General features: G+C 51.6%; 1 long non-coding RNA gene across 1 annotated transcript; it reads right to left on the bottom strand.

Moving 5' to 3' along the window:
• Positions 1–18973: 18973 nt before the first annotated feature.
• Positions 18974–20580, bottom strand: LOC122202111. The gene is made up of 3 exons (XR_006194470.1): positions 20273–20580; positions 19562–19681; positions 18974–19299 (listed from the first exon to the last, which is right to left on the bottom strand). It is a non-coding gene; the product is annotated as an uncharacterized LOC122202111 (long non-coding RNA).
• Positions 20581–21212: the final 632 nt, after the last annotated feature.

Here is a 21212-nt window from a genome sequence, read left to right on the forward strand (position 1 = left end):
AAGCTCCCCTTGATTTTCTTTCCCTGGCCTTGGGCAGTGTGGGCATTTGTCTTCACAAACGATGCTCAAAATATGTTTGGCAGCAATCTGGTTTTTGGGGTTGTTTTTTGTTTTTTGGGTTTTTTTTAATGGGAGTGCACAAAAGCTTGTGCCAGTACCTTTAAATATTTTAGACGCTCCTAAAATGTCATCTGGCTGAACCAAATTTTTCCAATTTGGTGTGAGATGCACGAATGCTAATTTAAGCAATCGACTCATAACTGAGCAATGAAACCATGACAGAAGAAGCTCTCTGTGCAGGCGGGGATGGGGCCATAACTCCTTCTGTGTAGGAACATGCCACAGTATTGCAAAAGTGTTGGCTTGTCTCCCGGAGTGATAAGAACACCGTTAATGTTCCTTAGAGCTGCTTCCTATAGGCGGTTCAACCTATGTTTCAGGAGGGCAAGATCAAAACGAACGACGTATCTGTTGAAGTGCTAGGGAGGCCACCTTCACTTTGACCAAGAACCTCTGGATCCTGTTTGCTGCGGCCACTGGCCGTGTGGCCTTGGGCAAACTATTTTAACCTCTCATGTGCAAAATAAGGTTAACGGTGATGCTCCCTGGGGTTGTTGTGAGGGTTAGGAGTTAATGTGGGTGAAATAGTTCAAGGGTTCCTTGGCGAAGAGTAAGTGCTCATGAGGATGACCCGTCATCCCACCATTTTGAAACACTCACCGCCACTAGATGTTCCCAATTCAGTAATAACTGGGAGCATTGCTGCAAAGCTTTGAAGCCTTCCCCACCCCACCTCAAACACACGCATGTACACACACACACACACACACACACACACACACACAAACACACACACGCCTCTCTGGGTGGCCTCCTTACTCCCACAGGATCCTACACAGAGTAGATGCTCAAACCTTGCACCTTGGCTTGAGATAATGTGGCTCTGATCACCTGGGGTAGAAAGGGGCACAGCTGGCTTTGCTGAGGACACTCAGGAAACATGCAGAGCTTCTGGGTCATTGGAATCTTCTAGAAGCTCACTTAGTCCCACATGAGTCCCAGATGAGTCTCCTCCTCATCTTCTGCCGGGAAATGAGGCTCTTCTTTTCTAGGGAAGGCTGTCAGTGCCAAGCTCACCATTGTTCCATTTGCAACTGCCCTGGGCAACTGGAGGCTGCACTGCCCCCTAGAGGCTTGGGGCATTTTGTCCCCAAAGTTTTTATGGTAGAGATCCTTTTGTTTCTCTAACTTTATACTATAAAATATTTTCTTTTTATGATAAAATTTGTATATATTTTATGTTATATTCATTGATTTCAACCTTTTATTTTTAAATAATAGCAAACTTACAGAAGAGTTGCAAGAATAGCATGAAAATTGTTCATATACCCTCCACCCAGACGTACCCATTGTTAACGTTTTGCTGTATTTTGCCACATCATCCCTCTTTCCCTAGATAAGCGTCCATATTACTTTCCCCGGTCATTGCAGACATCACGGCTCTTCATCCCTAAATTTTCCCACGTAGATCTCCTAAGATCAAGAACCTTCTTTCCCATACCCACAGTGCAGTATCTGAGCCAGGACATTCATCACTGATAGAGTCCTATCATCTAATTACCAAGGGCTCCAGTGATGTCCGTATAGAATTGTCTTCCAGTCTAGGATCCAAATCAGAAGCACATATTATATTTGGTTTACAATTCTCTTCGGTCTCCTTTAATCTGACGTCCCTTGTTAGCTTTTTTTTGCTTGTGTGTGTGTGTGTTACATGACAGTAACACTTTTGAAGGGCACATGTAAGTAGCCATCAAAGAGGTACAATAGAATAGTGGTAAAAACTCTCGTATACTCTTCACCCAGATTTTCTGAAATTTGGGTGGGGTTTTTTTTGGTTTTTTTTTTTTTTTTTAATGTTTATTCATTTTTGAAAGACAGAGAGAGACAGAGCACAAGCAGGGGAGGGGCAGAGAGAGAGGAAGACACAGAATCCGAAGCAGGTTCCGGGCTCTGAACTGTCAGCACAGAGCCCAACGTGGGGCTCGAACTCATGAACAGGGAGATCACGAGCTGAGCTGAAGTTGGACGCTCAACTGACTGAGCCACCCAGGCGCCCCTCTTTTTTTTTTTTTTAATTCAAGTTAGTTAGCATTTACTGTAGTTCAGTGAAATTTGGGTTTATCCGAGGTTTCCTCGTCACTAGATTCGGAAAATGCATTTTTGGTCAGAATATATAGTGAAGTGTCTCTGTCATTGCCTCCCCTATGGAGACACTTGATGTCAATTTTGTCCATTTACTGATAATATTGACTGAAGTTCGAATCACATGTTTTCATGTACTTGTTGGCATTTGTGTATCATCTTTGGGAAAATGCCTATATAAGTCCTTTGCCCATTTTTAAACTGGGTTGTTAGTCTTGTTGTTGGGCTGTAAGAGTTATTTATATATTCTAGATATTAGACTCTTCTCAGGTGTATGGTTTACAAATATTTCCTGCTATTCTGTGTGTTTTTTCACTTTCTTGATGATTTCCTTTTTTTTTTTTTTTTTGTAGTTATTCATTTTTTGAGAGAGACAGAGAGAGAACAGGGGAGGGGCAGCATGAGAGACAATCCCAAGCAGGCTCTCTGCTGTCAGCATGGAGCCCGACTCAGGGCTTAAACTCACGAAGCATGAGCTCGTGACTTGAACCAAAACCAAGAGTCAGACGCTCAACTGACTAAGCCACCCAGGCGCCCCATTTTAAGTTAGTTTTTGTATAGACGTAAGGTAAGAGTCAAAAGTCATTCATTCTTCGGCACGTGTCTATCCAGTTGTCCCAGCTCCATTTGTTAAAAAGACATCCTTTCTCCCAATGCTCTTGGAAAGCTCTTGTCAAAAATCAGTTGACCATAGACACGTGGGTTTATGTCTGGACTCTCAATTCTACTCTGTCAATATATTTATCCTGTGCAAGTACCACACTGTCTCAATTACTACTGTTTTGCTGGATGTTTTGAAAGAGGGAAGCGTGGTGCCTGGGTGGCTCAGTCGGTTAAGCGTCCGACTTCAGCCCAGGTCATGATCTCACGGTCTGTGAGTTCGAGCCCCGTGTCCGGCTCTGTGCTGACAGCTCAGAACCTGGAGCCTGCTTCTGATTCTGTGTCTCCCTCTCTTTCTGCCCCTCCCCTACTCATGCTCTGTCTCTCTCTGTCTCAGAAATAAATAAACATTAAAAAAAAATTTGGAAGAGGGAAGTGTGAGCCTTCCTACTTTGCCCTTTTTTTTCAAGATTGGGCTATTCGGAATTAGCCCTTAAGTTTTGATGCAAAATAAATGCTGGGACTTTCTTTCAATAGCAAGTCTATGTATAATTATCCAATTATCTTATTTTTCAGCTGTTTAATTTGTATTTGTGTCTATGATTGTGCTCATCAGTTTATACATATAAAAATCTTCAAGATAAATACACAGATAGATGGATAGATAGATAGATGGTTGGATGGATAGATAGATAAAAAGGGAAAGAATGAATTTGCAATGTGCTTCTGGACTGCGAGACAGAGATATGCACACATGGAGGAGAATTTGCAAGACTGGAGGATAATTTGGCCCAAAGCACTTGCCTGGTTGGGCCAGTAATAAGTAACAGAGGTCTAGGGAAGCCCTCGCGGCTTTGACACCAGTCATGTATATTAACTGGAGTCTACAAATCTCAGAATTCCAAAAAGCAATCAACCCTGAAATTTGCTCTCCAGGGACCTTCACCCCCCCCCCCCCCCGACCACCTTCTGCCCAGACATCCCCCTTCCCTGCCGTATTTTTCCAGGTGGGTGGACCCTGGGGCTGTGAGCTTCTGGAAGAGGAGCCCCTTCAAGGGAATAATGACTGCAGCCCCCGGTTTGCCTGTAACTTCTCCCACCCTCGGTTCTCACGGCCCACGTTCAAAACCGCAGGGGGTCGCATGTGTGGCTAGCTGGTTTCCAAGGTCGGGTGGAACCCTGCCGAATAAAGAGGAGCTGGGCTTGACATCTCCCTACGTTTGGTGACTTGCTAGAAAGACTGAAAAGACTCCATAGTGAGTGGTGCTCAGCTAAGATTTGCTGCAGAAAAGGACACAGAGAGAGAAGGTGGCAGGAGGAGATACACATCAGCGGAGCCCAGAGAAGTCCAGCTCCCCGCTGTGCCTCCTCACCCGAGCCCAGTCGGGATGGGCTTTTCTCTGCCAGAGAACTACAGGGTCATGTGTGAAGTCTTCCGTCCGGGGAAACCCATGCAGGTCTCAGGCTCCAAGGTGTTTATGGGGCGTTTGTCAGATAGACTCATCCTGCTGTCAATCAGCCACGGCAACTGAAACCAGGACTCCAACCAGGAAGCCAGGCGTATCTCATCGCTCTTAATGTTGGCGCAAAGCCACCCCAACAAGCTAGCGGGACCCGGTCCGTGGCTCCCGGTGCACACAACAAAATCATCCATCACTGACATAAAAACTTTCTGAGACCCCCATTCCCAAGGGCTGGCCAACCAGGGTCAGGCGTGGCTCCAGGTTTCCTTGGAAACATTCAAGGAGTAAGTAACGGCGACGGCTCCTTCCTCACGTTTTCACTTTTTCTAAGTGGTCCTCAGCCTACAGTTACAGATGCATCTACACAGCTCAGCCTCGGGAAACCCTTTACTGGCCGCCGGACGTCATCGCCATGGCCCTGGTCAACGTGAAATAGGAGAAGAAGGCAGCAAAACACACACGTGGCCTGGTTTCCAACCTCTACCTTGTGCGTGTCCTTGGCAAAATCACGTCACGTCTCCAGGCCAGCTAAGGTCTCACGCATCCCACCCGAGGGCAAGTTTGTGAGATGGCTGTGGTAGGTGACGTGCAACGTAAGTGCTCCCTCTTACTGATGGTGGCACTTGTTTGACAGCTGTCTTTCCTGCCTCGGCTCCACATATCTGAGAGGAGCCACAAATCAATAATCTCCACTTACAGACTGATTCAAGAAACCAGCGCCAACCCCCTGGAGGCCATTGGCTGATCCGTTTCAGAGGATTTATCCTGCTAAACTTATCCCGCTTGGCACTTTCTACTTACACAAAAAATCTCTATTCCTTTTCGGAACAGATCTGTCCAGTGTGTCCCATTTTTTTGTTAATATAATATGGAAAACAATTCATTTGCTGGCAGGGGGACGTTTATTCAGCAAATATTTACCGAGAATCTCCAGTAATAATAATTACCATTCAGCAAATGTTTATTGGAAGCATACTCTGTGCTAGGCATTGTGTCCGAGTAGGGATACGGGAGATACGACAATTAACAGGCGCTAGGGCCCTGCTCATGGAAATTTCCATCTGTTTGCAAAGTAGGGTGGCCAAGCGTTCTGGTGTGCCCAGGACCCGAGCCACTGCCTCTGCCCCCAGAGAACCACCTCTGGACCGCCACTGCCCTCCAGGGCCACCAGAGCCTGGGACCCCAAGGCCTGCTGCTGCTGGAGTCAAGGTCAGAGCCTCAACGTGCTCAAAGCTGGGTGATAGTCTAGAGCGACCCCTCAAATCTCTCCACCGAGGCCACGGTCACCTTGGGTGCTGCCCAGACTCCCTCTAAACCCTGGAAAGACTTCACTGGACCCTGTCCACCACCCAGATGTGGACACCCGCTCTCACGGGAGAGGGGGGCAGGGGAGGGGGTGTCTTGCTGTGTAGACTCAGGGAGGTTTCCTTTGTAGCTTCAACAGCAGAGAAGTCCAACGCCAGGCTTTTGCGTGAGGCTCTCTCTGCCCCGGCTGTGTTCCTTCCCTGCAGCTGACCACCCTGCCAGGCCCCCCGGGGGCCCCCAGAGGCCCTCGGGCCTCCCAGGGAGGGCCACCCGAAAGCCACGCCTGACCACCCACCCACTTCGGCCCTCTCCCTCCTCACACGACCCAGCCTTGGGCACCGTATTTTCCGATATTTTGCAAAATTCCTATAAATGGACTTGTATGTCGTAGAATCAAAAAAAAGAAAAACACAGTTTTGTTTTAAACAAACAAGAGAGTCTCATTTTGCCAAAACATACGCCAGTGTCCTATTTCTGTCCCTAGTGCAGCCGTAGGCATAAAGTAGAAATAACGTGTCCAACCAATTCATTGTCTTGAATTATTTACCTCTTTTAAGATGAGCTGTTTGAGAGTAAGACCGAGACCTCCTTTATTTATTTTTATTGACCGAGTTTCGTCATTTGGGTTGTGTCCTCGCTGACTCCTCCTGACTTGGGCCGTCGTGCTGAGCCCGGCAATCGGCTCACTGCACGCCTGCACAGCTGTGCTAACCCGGGTGTCCTGCTTACAGCGGCTTTTCCTCTTTAATCCCCGAGTTTACGATGGAAGACACTGGCTGTTCTGATTTCATTAGGCCAGCAGACCGTTTTCGGCAAATCACCTGGACAGCGTCTTGAAGGTGCTGGGCAAAATGAACGGTGCTCAACGTGTTTGAAATGACCCACAAGGAAGAAGTCGTGACACGGCGCTGATTTGCCAGGTTTGTAAACGGGGATCGAAAGGCAGGGATGGCAAAAGCTGTGATGTTGACCATGTGTCCCTAAAACTTTCCTCTGTCATTCACTCCCTCGTGTGAGATGTCGTGTGTGCCCCACCGTCCAGCACCCGTTGGAGACGCAGAGAACATGAAACGTTGTCTTTGTATTCGTGAGAGATTTCGGCCGAAACACGACAGAAGGTCCATATCAGCCAAAAAGGACATAGGGTGTAGCTGGGCCTCAGAGACACTTGGGACAAAGCAGAAACTCTCGCCAGGGATTATCTCGGTGTCTGTTCACTTTCTCCTACCCCCAGTCAGGCTCTTCCACCAGCCAGGACCCTGGCTGTTCACCACCCACAGACAACTGCAATCCACTGCTCCCACCCAAGCTCAGAAATCCAAGGAAGGGCTCTGACTGGCCCAGCTAGGGTCAGGCGTCCAGCTCTGACCAATCAGTGGTGGCCATGTGGGTGGCGTCCATAAGACCAATGGAGCTGAGAGCACTGGAGTGAGCCCCCATGCAACATGGCTGATCCTTATAACAAGAGGAGAAGAGATCCAGCGAGGCAGGTGCAGATGAGAAGCAGAGACGGGAGCATGTGTTTGCAAGCCAAGGAACGCCAAAGATGGTCAGCGACATCAGAGGCCGGGAGAAAGGCAGCGAACAGATCCTTCCCTAGACCCTTTGGAAAAAGCCCAGCCCTTTTGACCCCCCAACCCTAGCATCCAGAACGGTGAATGAATAAACTTTCTGTTGTTTTACGCCACCCAGTCTGTGGTAATTTATTACAGCAGGCCTAGGACATTAATACAATAGACAGCAAAACATTCCAAAAGCTTAAATATTTCAATGTTTCAAAATAAAGGATGAGAATAATAATGGAGAGTGTGTAGTTTGGGGAGAGGGAAGTCTTTCTTATCCTACCACTGAAGACTGAAATTATGAAAGAAAAGACTGGCTGACCCACTACGTGAAAATCATCGTTCACAAAACATAACAGAGTTGAAAGAAAAACATTTGCAGTTTGTGACAAAGAACTAATATGTGCAATGCAGAACGGGATCCTATAAATTAGAAACAAGTATCAGTGACCCCACATTTTGTTTATATATAATAAACAAATTCAATGACTAGACAAGATACAGAAGAAATCCAAATGGCAACGAAATGTGTGCAGAGTTTTTCTGCTTCACAGATAAATAAATGGAAATTAGGATAAAGACATGTAATTTCTGGGGCACCTGGGTGGCTCAGTCGGACAAGCATCCTACTTCGGCTCAGGTCATGATCTCTTGGTTCGTGGGATCGAGCCCCACATCGGGCTCTGGGCTGAGAGTGGACCCCGCTTGGGATTCTCCCTGTCTCCTCTCTCTGCCCCTCTCCTGGTCATGCTTTCTCTCTCTCTCTCTCTCTCTCTCTCTCAAGATAAATAAACTTTAAAAAAAGCATATACTTTCTCTCAAATCATACTGGCAAAGGCAGATCAGACTGATGGCACTTGGCACTGACATTAGCAGTCCCCAAACGTCCCAGCCAGAGGGACTTAGGCATGCTGGCCATACCGTAAAGGGTTAGCTCAGCAGACGTGGGTTGCTCAAACCCCAAGCGTGGCCCTTGATTGGCTCCTGGGACGTGACCTCTGAGCCCCTGGAGAATCCTTCCCGACAACAGCAACTTTGCGTGTCTGAGCGTTTGGGCCATGCCACATGGTTTATGCTGGCCACAGGATTTATGGCGAGCACCTGCTCCCTGTACGTCTGAGGCTCTATCACATGCTGTATCAGGCTGCAGAGTTTGGGCATTTTGCCTAAAGCCAAAACGGCCTGGAAGCCTTCGGGAGCCACTTAGAAGTCATTTTCTTCTTGTCACGGGCTGAACTGTGTCCCTTCGAAATTCATACTCTGCAGCTGTGACCCACAAGGTGACTGTGTTTGGAGATGGGGCCTGTAAGGAGACAACTGAGATGAAATGAGGCCCGACGGTAGACCCCTGACCCAGCATGACTGGGGTCCTTGTAGAAAGACAAAGAGACCCCAGGGATGCCCGTGCCCAGAGCCAAGGCCATGTGAGGACACGGTGAGAAGGAGCCATCCACAAGGCAAGGGCCTCTGGAGAAACCAGCCTCCCCAACAGCTTGATCTTGGACTTCCAGCCTCCAGAACTGTGAGAGAATTAACTTCGGTTGTTGAAGCCCCCAGTCTGCGGTACGCTGTTGTGGCCGCCCTCATGTACCTCTGGATCTGATCAAAAAAGGACTGTCCTCAGGTATTTACTTGGCCCCAGAGCCCCACTCTTCTTCTTCTTCTTTTTTTTAATGTTCATTTATTTTGAGAGAGAGTGTGTGTGTTTGGGAGCAGGGGAGGGGCTGAGAGAGAGGGAGGGACAGAAGATGCAGAGTGGGCTCCGGGATGACAGCAGTGAGCCCGATGTGGGGTTCCAACTCACGAACCTCGAGATTATGGCCTGAGCCGAAGTCAGACACTTAAGCGATTGAACCCCCAGGCGCCCCCACTCTTCCCTCTGATTCTGCTCCCTGGGGATCCCGAAGAGCTGGCTTTGCAGAGGTGCTGGCAATAGTGAGTGACATCACAGCCACCACCCTCCCAGCTTCCTGTCGCACAGGAAGGCCGTTTCTCTGGGAGCAGGATTGTGGAAGAGGCCTTCCTGCCCAGGATCCTGCTCTCCTGGAGGGTAGACAGGGCTGGGGGTGAGGGGACGGTCACAGCCCGGATGAGGATGTTACCGCCAGATGTGAGCACACAGGGACAGCCTGCTTCCCCGTGACCCCAGCCCGGCCTGGGCTCCTCTGACCTGCCCAGAGGAGCCTGTCCACCACCCCCTCCCATCCCCCCTGCCGATGGTGTCCACCGCCATCCCCCCTTCTGGGGACCCTGAGCCCCAGACTCTCCCCAGCCTCTGGGGCCTGGGGTCCTGCTACAGCAGGAGTGGCCCCGGGCACTGGGAGGTGGGGTGGGGTCCTGGGGAACAAGTCCCTGCTCCGGGTGGGCGGGGCAGAGGGATGTGGGAACTTGGGCCCAGCGTCTCAGCACTTCCCTTCCTCCGGTGCAGGCTCAGGGCTCACGCAGGAGGCTCTGTGGTTTCCCCTCCCCTGATCCAGCCTTCACCTCCACCCGCCCTCGGTTCCAGGGCGTACCGCGTGCGGTGGTGAGGCTATTCCAGGTGGAGCAGGGGGGCGGCCCTCACAAGACACGGCGCGCCCCCCGGGATGTTCCCAGGGGCAAGACGGGAGGCACAGAAAGTGCTCCAACGGGTTAGCTGGGATTTCATGATGAGTCGTGTTATTATCTAATTATGTGCGTTGCGATGGCTACCACCACCTTTTTATTCCACAGGTACTTGGTGCCCGGCCCGGCCCGGGCACTGTGCAAGATCAACTACCGAGTTTTGCTGATGAGGCCAAAACAAGTCATGGATTCGATTAAAAGCAAAAACAAAAACACTGCATTGGGTGCCTGGGTGGCTCAGTCAGTTAAGCATCTGACTCGATTTCGGCTCAGGTCATGATCTCACGGTTCGTGAATTCAAGCCCCACGTGGGGCTCTGTGTTGACAGGGCAGAGCCTGCTTGGGATTTTCTCTCTCTGTCTCTGCCCATCCCCTGCTCGCTCTCTCACTCTCTCTCAAACTAAGACAACAACTGTATTACCATAAAGCACAGGACCTTACACAATTAAGATGACCGAGAAAAGACTCTTGGGAACTAGCTGGTGCAGGAACACGGCAGGGAGGGACCTCTTTGAATCTCTCACTCAGGGAGGCCTCTTTCTGAGCCCAGACTGCAGAGGAAATGCTTGCCAAGGTCCCTTCTGACTTCCACAGGCTCAGCTTGTGCTTTCAGAGCAAAAGTCCCGCTGCCCCGGGTACAGTGTGATGCAATCCTCTCTTTGCTTTCTGTTTATAATTTCTGTGAAACAGAGACATAATTACGTCTTGCACTTTGGTTTAATTACTTGTCTGATGCCCTCAGAGGGAGTTCAACCCTGCTGTCCCCCGGGGCGGGGGGGCAGGGGCACCTGCAGTCCCTCTGGGGGGGGGGGTGTGCAGCCTGGAGGCTCTGAAGCTGCGTTTGTATTTGCAGGCTTTTTCTTAGAGGCAGTGTTGATTCTGGGGATACAGAGTAGGGCTGGGGGATCCTAGGTTTCTAGTCTTTAAAAATTGTAATACACTATGCGGCACCTGGGTGGCTCAGTTGGTTAAACATCTGACTCTTGATTTTAGCTCAGGTCGTGATCTCATGGTTTTGTGGGTTCGAGCCCCACTTCAGCCACCAATAGCGTGGGGCCTACTTGGGATTCTCTCTGCCCCTCTCCACTCAAAGACTTGCTCTCTCTCTCTCTCTCTCTTTCTCTCAAAATAAATACACTTTAAAGACAAACACCTGTAACACACCAGTTTATTGACACGCATGCCCATGATTATCTTTTCTTTCTAGAAGCCAAGGCTGAGGCATCCTCTGAGGGCCAAAGGCAAGGGTCCCTTCCTCCCAATTTACATGGTTCCCCTGATGCTGAAAATTCCCCTTGTCTCAAGGGCCCTCTCATGGGGAATCTGACTTCACACCTCCAGGGCCCTCTTTAAAAAAAAAAAAAAAAAGTATCATATTCTTAACTTTTTAACAAGTTTTATTTATTTAAGTAATCTCTACACCCAACGTGAGGCTTGAACTCACGACTCCGAGATCAAGAGTCACACGCTATTCCACCTGAGCCAGCCAGGCATCCCTCCAGGGCCCTCTTGAAGCGGTTTCTCTGGCAGGTTGCTAGCCAGCATCTCCCAGCACCTTCCAGCAGCTTGACCATCTGCTTATGTTTAAGGATTCTTTAACACATTCGGGACAAAACTATGGGAAAGAAAATGACGTTTGTTCAGTACTACGTGCCAAGCACTGAATCAGGCATCTACATGCACCGATTCACTGGGGCAAGTTACTTGACCTTCCTGTGCCTCTGCTTCCTTGTCTGTACGGACACCCCCAACGGTACTGGGACGTCATCAGAGGAACATTGTGGACGAGGATACACGATGCGAAGAACAAGGTCTGGGGTGGGAAGCACTCGATAAATGTGAGTAGCTGTTTCCTCCTCCTCCTCCTCATCATCATCAAGGGAATTATTTAGCCCATTTTCCAGACCAGAAAACAGAGGCTCAGGGGGAATGAAGTGACCCTCACAAGGACCTCCTGGGGAGAAGTGGGTCAGCCTGGGGAGAAGTGGGAGCAGCCCAGGCTCCTCCTTAGCATTACATCATCTCTCCTGTCGGGATGCACAAAACATTCGTGAAAACCAGAACACCCTTATTAGCTCCCTGGTGCCTTTTTATCCCCTACTTTCAAGTTCCAGTAGCTTTCAAATGGTTTCGATTGCAACCCTCGGTAAGAAATGTGATGTAAATCACGACTCAGAACAGATATATATAAAAGGGAAACCAAAGTTTCTTGAAACATACTTTCTCTTACTATGTTCTAATTGTGCTGTGTGCCCTGGTATTTTTCCATGTGGTTCTATTTTATGTTTAAGAACTGGCTTCAACCTGGGGCACTTGGGTGGCTCAGTAGGTTAGGCATCTGACTGTTGGTTTCAGCTCAGGTCATGATCTCACCGTTTGAGAGTCCGAGCTCTGCATCGGGTTCTGTACTGATGGTCTGGAGCCTGCTAGGGATTCTCTGTCTTCTCTGTCTCTCTGCCCCTCCCCACTCGTGCTCTCTCTGTCTCTCTCTCAAAAGTAAAGACACTTTAAAAAAAGAAAACTGGCTTCAACCTGGCCTCATGTGGCCGTTTGAAAACCACCAGTCAGGCAGAGAGTGAGTTCAGTCTTCTGAACAGCCCTGCCCAGGTGTGGTCCTGAGCACCCCCTTGGGGTTACCTGGGCCCCAGCTCCCTCAGCACCAGCCCCTCCTGCCAGGCCCCAGTCTCAAGAAGAAAGCTTGTGAAGCCCCATCCGCAGGGCCCCACATAGGTACCTGCCAGTCTGAGCCATCCAGATCGCTTAGGCCGTGCTCAGGAACACAGATTTAGGATTTATCCAGTCAGAGTCACCTTTTAAAGGGCAGATGCTCCTGTGATGTTTGTCTCTTGGTGTCCAAGGGACAGGTACTACAGTGTAGGGACACTAGGATGTCTGAGTGGAGACCAGCAGGTGCTTAGCAAGACATAAGGAAGAAGTAAGGGGACAAAAAGCGAAAGGAAAATTCCTTCTGGGATAAGCCTGCCCTCGTTGCCACCTTGACTGGCCAGCTCTGCTCTCCCCTCATCCGTCTCCTCTTCTTCCGGCCCTCAGCCTCCTCACTGTCCAGCTGCCTTTGCTTTTCAGTGTGGTCCACGCCAGCGGGATGCACGTGGGCAGAACGCGCGTGGACAGGGCACCCGATACTTCCAGGCCTGGCCGCGTCGACCTGCCCAAGCAAGGCCCTGCCTGGTCGTCCCCTCTGAGGCTTGATGCAGATGAGCACAGAGACCTTGGAACCCTGTGGAAGGACCTTGGGTCCCCAAGTCACTGCTCAGGTGGACAACACCCGTTCATCAGAGTCTCCCTCTAGCTTCACTAGAGTAAGAAGTAAACTTACGCTATGTAAAGCCACTAAGGCACAGAGATCATCCTCAAACACGAATGTCCTCTGAATACCTCTGGACTATCCAAGTTCAAGGCAGTGGAGGAAGAGATTCTCAAATGTAGCACATTTAACGGAGCAAAACATGTACTTCGAAACAGATCAGTAGGGTATCTCCAAAGCTCATTCCCACCCAGAACCTCAGAATGGGACCTTCTTTGGAAAGAGGGTCTTTGCAGACACAGTCAAGTTAAGATGAGGTCATCCTGGGCAAGGGCGGGCCCTACATCTAATTCGACTGGTGTTTGTATGAGGACAAAGATTCGGACACAAAGCCCCAGACACACAGAGAAGGAGGTCGGGTGCAGACCCAGAGCCTGGAGGGATGTGGCTCAAACCAAGAGCACTGAGGGTTGGCGGCGGCCACTAGAATCAGAAGAGGGACGGAAGGATTCCTGTGGGGACGTCTCACCTCCAGGACTGTGCCAGAATAGACTTCTGTTGTTTGAAGCACCCCACCCCCACCCCCGGCTTGTGGTGCTTCCTTGTGCAGGAAATTAACATACCCGGTAAACAAAGCCTCCTGTAACCTTAAGAAATTGCGCTATTTTTAGCCCAGTTCCGGGTCACGTGCTCTCGCTTCGAAAGGGCGCATCTTAAATCTGTGCTTCCAGCTGGAGGGTGTGAGCGCAGACCCCAGGGAAGAGATCTCACCTCCTCCCAATCTTCCAGAGAAGTCCCCAAGGGGTTGAGTTGCCGGGAAGCTTCCAGAGCAAGCAAGTTCTCGGCCAGGAAAAATACCGGACCCTCAGGCTACCCACCGAGGCCTAATTACCTTTGAAGATGGTTTGCCCCACCCTTCACAGCGTCTGCGACTCAGACAGCAGCTGGAGGGGCCGCGTTAGAAGTTAGAGCGGGTGGAGGAAAACCTCTCTAGGAGAGACACCTGCCCAGCCAGAAAGGAGGCCAGGGAGGCAAGGGAAGCCGAGGTACCTGCCCTCCTCTGCTGTCCTGTGCTATGGCCGGCCCTAGAACCCCACCCAGTGGGTGGGGGCCCTTCTCTCCGCGCCCCATCCCCTCAGGGCCACCCGCTTATTGAGGCGTGCTGACCAGAATCCGCTAGCTTCTCATTATCACCCTAGTCATGTCTTACCTTTACTGCAAGCTTTCAGAAATCTAACACACCATGCGTCGGATGTCTTCCTGAATCAAATTTTCAAAGGCAGATAGATTGTAAGCACAATAGCTAATCAGGCTACCTCGGGACATGCTAACTTGATGAGCATTCTTTACCAAACATCATCTTTCTTAAAGGGAACAGTCGCCGGGTACCATTTGCTGGGGCTCCTGGAAGAAAGTACCAGCAAGCCAGTGGCTTAAAGAACAGAAACTGATTGCCTCGCTGTCGTCAAGGCTAGAAGTCCGAGGTCAAAGTGTCGGCGGGGCTGTTCCCCCCACGCCCCCCGGGGACTGTGGGACGGAACTTGTTCCAGGCCCCTCTTCCAGCTTCTGGAAGCTTGCTGGAAATCTTGGGCCTGTAGATGCTCCATCCCAGTCTTCACGTGACCTTCTCCTGGTGTGCGTACCTTTGTCCCAAGTCCCACTTTCTGTGAGGCACCGATCCCGTTGGATTAGGACCCGCTCTATTCCAACATGACTCCGTATTAACCAATGACATCTGTAATGACCCTATTTCTTCTTCTTTTTTAATTTTATAATATTTTTCACTTTTTTTTTTAAAAGTTTACTTACTTATTCAGAAAGAGACAGAGACGGCGCGAGCGGGCGAGGGGCAGAGAGAGGAGAAGACAGAGAATCCCGAGCAGGCTCCACACTCTTGGCACGGCGCCCGACGTGGAGCTCCCACTCACAAAATTGCAAGACCGTGGCCTGAGCTGAAACCGAGAGTCAGACGCTTAACTGACTGAGCCACCCAGCTGCCCTTGTAATGACCGCGTTCCTAAAGAAGGTCACATTCTGAGGTACCGAGGGTTAGGACTTTACACGCGGATGGGGTGAGAGACACAATTCGATACATAACATTCTGTGTAAGTTAGTTTTGTTAAAACCTGCACCTTAATAGGTTGGATTTGCTTTAAGTGGTTGTAATATCTGTAACAGTAAAATGGGGGCATGAAAATACCCACTTGGCACAACTACCTCAGAAAACTGAGAGTTTCGAGGCGCCGGGGTGGCTCAGTCGGTTAAGCATCTGACTTTGGCTCAGGGCATGATCTCATGGTCCGTAAGTTCGAGCTCCTTGTTGGGCTCTGTGCTGACAGCCTGGAGCCCCCTTGGGATTCTGTGTCTCCCTCTCTCTCTGCTCCTCCTTCACTTGCCCTCTGTCTCCCCCTCTCTCTCTCAAATAAACACCAAAAAAAAAATTTTTTTTAAAGAAAACTGAGTTTTTAAAAAGCTAAACATAAGCAAACGCTGTGATCCCCGCATTCGCTCCAAAAGAGACACTAAACAGAAACGTGTTCACCAAAAGACACGGACGCGGATCAGGACAGGATCTGCCCTTCGGAAACCTGAAACATTGCCCAGGCCCACCCACGGCCGTCCCGGTACATCGTGGAGTGTTCCAACGGCAGAGTTCCGCTCAGCAAGGAAAAGGAGTGAGCTCCAGCCTCGTGCCACAACACAGATCGAGTGAACATTTAATTCAGGCGCCAAAAGCAACCAAAGCCCAAAAATGCAGGAAGGAAAGAGCGGAAACGAGGATGAGGAAGGTATAGAAACAGGCCAGAGGCAAGATGCGCTTCGCACCTGCTCTTTGATTGAAAAGGCTCTGTTCCCCGGAAGGCTTGCGTGTGTGGGGATGCAAGAAACACGGAGAAGGGGAGCTCAGTGGGAGACGTGGGGGTCATTCCCGGTAGAAGAATAGTCAGGAATTTGGCCCAGCCCAGGGAAGAAAATACAAGCTTCCTTCGCCTCTCGGGATGGGCTGGTTCCAGCCTGGTGGTGCAAAAGTGAAATAAGGGAAAGGCGTTAAACCGAAAGGAAGTGTTGTTTCCTCTGTTTCCGAGACGACAGAACTGGCCCAGAACGAAGCTCTTTAGTCACACTCGGTGGCCCTGGTGACTTTAGTGTCTCTTAACGGGGCGCCCTTCACCTTTCCAGGCCGGAGCTGATTTTTGGAAACGGCCAGGGGTTATTCAGAATCAAGTCAGGTGACTGAGCTGGGTGACCAAACTCCGTTCCATTTTACGAGGCGAAGCCCACACGTGGCCACAACGTGACATTCCTGGTTTCCTCGTGTGGGTTGTCATCTGGTGCTCAGGGCGGTTCCTTACAAAAGTCCCGACGCGGTCTGAGCGAGGACAACAGCCCCGAGGAAAGCTTGGAGTTTCCGAAGGTGCCTCCTCTGAGGGACAAAGGCGCTTCTGCCAAAAAGCGGATCCCTGACTGTCGCGTTCCCCTTATCGGACTCCCGCCCTCAGTCCGTTTCCCTAAAGGTCATCATCCATTTTCAGACACAGGATAAGGGGGTCGTTGTGGGTGCCTACGAGGAGAAGAGGGTCAACACCTGGGGGCTGGCCGTGGAGTGTGACAGGCGGGCAGGCGGAGGACCGGGTGGACACTGCCTGTATTCGCCTCCTGTGGCCGCCACCGCGAACGCGGTGGCTTAACGGAAATTTACCGTCAACGTTCTGGAGGTTGGAAGTGCAAGATCGAGGTGTTGGCGGGGCCGTGCTCCCTCTGGGGTTCTGGCTAGACTCCTCCCCTGCTGTCCACCCTCCTTCGGGTGGTCGGCCAGCCACCTTGGACATCCCTCGTCTTGTGGACGTGCGGCTCCAATGTCTGCCTCCGACTTCGGGGTGTTTTCCCTGTGTGTTCCCGTGGCCATGTGGCCATCTTCTTCCAGGACGCCAGTCCCACCGGATACAGGCCCACCCGCTCCGGCGGGACATCTCAACTCATGACATCTGCAATGACCCCGTTTTCAAATAAGGTCACGTTCTGAAGTACTTAGGGTTAGGGCTTCACCATCTCTTTTTGGGGGGGCACAGTTCCATCCATGACACCGCCTCTGTCACACCTGGGACGGTGTTAAACAGGCCCACCTGTACTCCTGTACATCACTCCGTCCAGACAAATCCTTTCTTTTTCTTCTTAATTTTTTTAAATGTTTATTTATTTATTTATTTATTTTTTGAGAGACAGAGAGAGAAAGAAACAGAGTAAGTGGCAAAGGGGCAGGAGGTGGTGGGGGGGGGGGGGGACACACAGAACCCGAAGCAGGATCCAGGCTCTGAGCTGTCAGCACAGAGTCCGATGTGGGGCTTGAACTCATGAACCCCGAGATCACGACCTGAGCCGCGGTCAGAAGCTCAACCTACTGAACCACGCAGGTGCCCCAGACAAATCCTTTCTTGGAGATCCAATCCGTTGTGCCCAGAACACCTCGAAATGAAATTGTTGTGCCTTTTTTCTTCCCTTTGTCTCTGACAGGTGCCCACTCACTGAACAGGCTCCTTACTGCAGGAACACAAAAGATAGGGCTTTTAATTCACACACTAGGCTCTTGAGACCCAGAAGGGAAGGTAGGAGGGCTTTGGAGCAGGTTTAAGTCTTAACAAAAACAAAGGAGTGGGGAAATTGATAGCTCCGCCCGCCAAAGCCTCTGGGGAAGTCACAGGGGTGGGGCATGGGGGGGTATTGGGGTGGGAAAGATGGGGTCTGAGTGGGGAGGCTGTAGAAAGGAGGTGTTAGAGAGGGAAGACTGAGTCTGGACTCCCAGATGTTACCGGCCAGAGGATGGGCGGGAGCCCAAGGAAGCTGAGCCAGGGGCACAGGCCTTCCCAGGGTGGGTGTCATTCCCGGGGGTCGTGGATCAGCTTCCTGTGTTGCCCCTTCACCTTCAGCTGCCCCGGCTGCCTCTGGCTCCTTCTGAACATTCTCCACGCCCTGAGGCATTGCTGCCCCAGGCCCCTTCCCAACAGCCTGGAGGTGCGCCTTGGCTCCAAAGAGATGCTGGTGGGGAGGAGGGCGGTCTCTACCAGCACCCAGGAGGCTGCGTTCATTTCCCCCCCGTGGCTGCTAGAACAAAGGACCACAAAGTGGGTGGCTTAAAACAACAGAAACGTATTCTCTCACAGTTCTGAAGGCCAGAAATCTGAAATGAACGTGTCTGAGGCGTCACACCCTCCAGAGGCCCCGGCAGACAACCTCTTTCCTGCCTCCTTCCACTTCGGGGGGCTGCCCGCCTTCCTTAGCTGGTGGCCCTATCACTCTGATCCCTGACGCCCCCCCCCCCCCCCCCCCGCCCCTGATCACACTGGTCCCTCCTCTTCTGTGTCAAATGTCCTTCTGCTTCCATCTTATAAGGATAGGTGTGGTTGCTCTTGGGGGCCCCCTGGACAACCCAGGATAATCTCCCCATCTCGGGGTCCTTAACTTAATTGCCTATGCAAGGACTTTACCGCATAAAGTACCCTTTGCAGTCGCGAAGATTAAAGTCTGGTGTCTTCGGGCATCATTATTGAGCCCACAATAGCGAGAATGCCTGCGAGGCACCCACGCTAGTAACCAGAAATTGCTGACAGGGACCAGCTGGGGCACACGGGCCCCTCCCTCTCTCACCCCCCCCCCCACAGGCGCCCTGAGGGGGCCCCCTCCGCTGAGGTCCTCAGGCTCTAATCCAAGGACGAGAGCAGATCCTACCCGCCTTCCCTTCTAGCTCTCCGCGGAGGCTCCCTGTGTCCAGAGGGCATCTCAGTGGCCCAGAGCACGCGGCGCTTGCCAGCTCAGGGAAGGCCCATCCACCGGCCTGCCTCCCTCACTTCCAACGCTGCGTGGCCAAGGGCGACCACCTGAGCTGGCGCCTCGGTGGCTTCCGTGACAGGCTTCCCCCCCCCACCCCCCAGCTTCACCCAACGTTCATCCAGTTGGTGACTGCATACTCTAAGACCTCACGGCTCAAGTGGGGTGTGGGAACAATGGTGTCACCGTCGCCTGGGAGCTTGCTGGAAAATCAGAGTCTCGGTCCCTGCCCCAGACCTCCCGAATCAGAATTTGCATTTCAACCTGATCCCCAGGACATCCTCGGGCACTCTGCAGTGAGGCAAGCACTGGTCTGGACACCACTAGGGTGGGTCCCTTCTCACCAACACAACAGCTCGCTCCGTTCAAGGCCTGGTCCTGTCTCTCCTGGCCGAAGGGCGTGGGCTCTGTGGCTCTCTAGGATGTGGTTCGGTGGCAAAGTGGCATTCTTTTGGGTTATCTTCCTGACGGTTATCTATTTTGAGTTTCAGATAATATTCTAAACCCTGGCTTGGGTCGTTATTCTATGGGGCGTTTCTCTCGACCGCCCACACCCAGCGAATGGCAGACCCAGCCTCCCCCCCCACCCCCCCCCCCGCCCCCTGCCCAGCGAGCTCTAAAACCCATCTGGGTCCCGCCTGCCCGCCACGAACGCCTGTTGTCTATCTGTAGGCATTTCGTCCCTTTCCTCCAGAAAAGGTCTCCCGGGAGGGGGCTGTCGCTCACTGCACACTCACCAGCTTCCCTGCACCCAGCTCAGGACCAGGTCCCATGGTGGTCACATGACTCGGGCCTGCCCGTGTCCTCGGTTCTCCTGGCCACAGTGATTGGTCCAGCGTTTCATCACATGACTGAAACTAGACCAATCAGAGTCCTTCCCTGGGGCTTTTTATACTGAAGCCGGGAAATAGAGTCTCTCTCTCTCTCTCTCTCTGTCTCTGGTCCTTCTATATAGGGTCCTGTAAACTGGTATGATGTTAGTAGGTACTGTCACACCAAGGTACTCCCTCATGGCAGCCTCCACTCAGGGGTACCTGTCCCATGGCACCGGCCCACACGTGGATTTGGCTTCTGTCCTTTGCGACTGAAAAAGTCCTCACGCATTCCCATCTCGAAGCCTCTTATTGTGTGCCATGCTGGGGGACAGGGTCACTCCCCTGGAGTTGGCATCCACAGGCCCTGCCCCGCAATTTTACTCCATGTCCATCACTGCCCCCCAACTGGACCCGACCTCCCACACTTGGAGCCCTCCGAAGGCGCTGGCCATCTTGGCATTCCTTGGCTTGTGGCTGCTGGGAAGTTCCAGGCCCTCGGTTTCCTCCCGGTGTTTCAGCGTCCACACCCAGCGACAGCATCATCCTACGGCCCTGCACTAACTTGTGCCTGTGTTTGCCCTTTCTGAGCCATGAGCATCCCGGAGGGACGCTTGCAGCCCTGGGGTCCAGTACCTTTCACAATCGTGGAACATCTGTAGCAAATACTGTGGCGGGAACATCCAAACTCCACGCGTGGCTTTTGAACTCCGTGTTCGTGAACCTGTGTTTCAGCGGATGTTCATGACTGTCAGGCTGTAAACCGCCTCTGTCTCTGCATCCTTAAGAAGGGGGAGATCATGGCTCTTGCATCACAGGCTCCTCAGGAGGAGTCACGGGGGGCCCGTGAAGCACTTAGGACCATGTTTGGCATCTGGTAAACACTTCCAAGGACATACTTGTATTGTGTACATCTCCTCCCCTCCCCCTACTTCCTCTTCCTTCTCTCGCCTTCTCCTCGTTTTCTCCTGTCATTTCCTCACACCCCTTCTCTGCCTCTCAGCTCAAGGGTGACTGTCTGCCATGGGCACCTGTCCAGCTCCGGGGGAACGCTAGGGGCTGGCCATTGAGATGGCTGAGAGCAGAAAAAAATACCCCTGCAACTCCATTTATCCGTCTGGTTTGCTTCATTCCATCCCCACCTACCCACCCCCGATTGATTGATTGATTATTTATTTATGTACTTTAATTTTTATTTTTGAGAGAGAGAAAGAGAGTGAGAGTGGGGGAGGGACAGAGAGCGAGGGAGACACAGAATCCGAAGCAGGCTCCAGGCTCCAAGATGTCAGCACAGAGGCCGACGCGGGGCTCGAACCCAAGAACGGCGAGATCATGACCTGAGCCGAAGTCGGTCGTTTAAACGAATGAGCCACTCAGGCGCCCCACCACCCCCAATTTAGAGCCTATTTCCAGCTAGGTGACCCAGGGCACCGATGTCCTTATCCTCTAGACATAATCCATGGCTTATCCCCTGGGATTGATGGGCCTTAGAGCCCTCTGACAGACGCTGAGGGGCTGTGTCGTCAGAAGGAGTCAGCACGGGCCCCAGGAAGCTCTCCTGACCCGAGGAAGAGCT

Source organism: Panthera leo, chromosome A1, assembly GCF_018350215.1.
Source record: "Panthera leo isolate Ple1 chromosome A1, P.leo_Ple1_pat1.1, whole genome shotgun sequence".
Lineage (NCBI taxonomy): Eukaryota > Metazoa > Chordata > Mammalia > Carnivora > Felidae > Panthera > Panthera leo.